At 34.8% G+C, this 1280-nt stretch overlaps 1 long non-coding RNA gene across 1 annotated transcript in view; it reads right to left on the bottom strand.

Moving 5' to 3' along the window:
- LOC128248068 (uncharacterized) overlaps positions 1-1280 on the bottom strand; it is a 4803-nt gene that overhangs the window by 2173 nt on the left and 1350 nt on the right. The window lies entirely within an intron of this gene.

Raw genomic sequence — 1280 nt, 5'->3', positions numbered from 1 at the left:
CCGTTTATATATTTATTATATTATTGGCTAAACTGGCAATATGACCATCCCCAAGTACAACAATATATATATATATATATATATAGTAATAATATTAGGGAATAAAAACTTATTTCAACCTTACAGGCAAAAATCGGTATAATATTACACTGGGTTTCGTAATATATAATATATATATATATAACTAATTTAGAGATGAACCATCACTCTACAACTCAGTCAACCAAGAACCCGTCCAAAACCATGCTGTGAGGCATATACCATATCAATATTTATCTAAGATTTTAATCTAAAATTTTAATAATATATATAAAGAAACATTCATCATAAAAATATTAATTTAAAAATCAAAAATTATAAATAGGACAATAAAAATTAATACAATACTATAAAGTGTGAAAGTATAAATGTATAAAAGTCAGTGCTAGCACTGACTTTTATGACTAGGCCTATTGAGCGGCCTTAGTCCCCTCTCTGCTGACCGAACGTGCCTTAGCTCTGACAATGCAGCCTTCGTGTTTGGTGTCAAAGTGTTGGTCGAGGGCCAACCTGGCTGCCAACACATCAGTTGCAATGCCTGTCCTAAGAGCTTTGTCTAGTTTTCTAACTAAATCCTGCTCTGTTTTCTTTCGTTCTACAGCTAGAGTCTTACTAAACTTAATAATATATATATGTTACATTAACAATATTTTAAAAACAAAAATGTATAATACGTAATTTCATTTATATTTATATATTCCTGCATGGGAAATTGTTAAAGTAAATATTTATGATAAAAATTTGCACAGCAACTTCTGAGTAAAACTTCTCACTACAGTTTGCCTGCATGGAGCATCTCTGACTGTCACTCTCACTCTGTTTAGCTTTCCTCTGCCAGCATGACTGCATTTTATTATATGAAAGATAAGATTAGTTTAACTTTAAGAAAGCAGCATGAACTTTTAACCTCCTAAATGCTGGCTGTTTTGCTCCTCACACCAAGCTAACCGTAATCATTAAGTGGGGCCTGGCTCAGGTTGATAACCCCTCAGTTCTGGAGTTGGTGGGATTATCCAGAAGTGATGGGAAGAGACCAGATGGTCTTACCCTTTGTCCCTGAGTAAGAGGTAGGTGCTTCATCTGGGACACCACAGTCTGACTCCATTCCTCTCTCCCACATTCTGGATGCTGTGGAAAATGAGTCAATGCTTTTGTAGTTGAACAGAACAAAATCCTTAAGTATTGGGACCTGTCAGTGAACTATTTCTTCTAGCCTGTGGCGTTTGAGACGGGTTTTTTTT

The sequence above is a fragment of the Octopus bimaculoides genome, chromosome 1 (genome assembly GCF_001194135.2).
Source record: "Octopus bimaculoides isolate UCB-OBI-ISO-001 chromosome 1, ASM119413v2, whole genome shotgun sequence".
In the NCBI taxonomy this organism is placed as follows: domain Eukaryota; kingdom Metazoa; phylum Mollusca; class Cephalopoda; order Octopoda; family Octopodidae; genus Octopus; species Octopus bimaculoides.
Note: the sequence above shows the minus strand (reverse complement) of the source record. Positions and strands in the feature narration are given on the sequence as shown.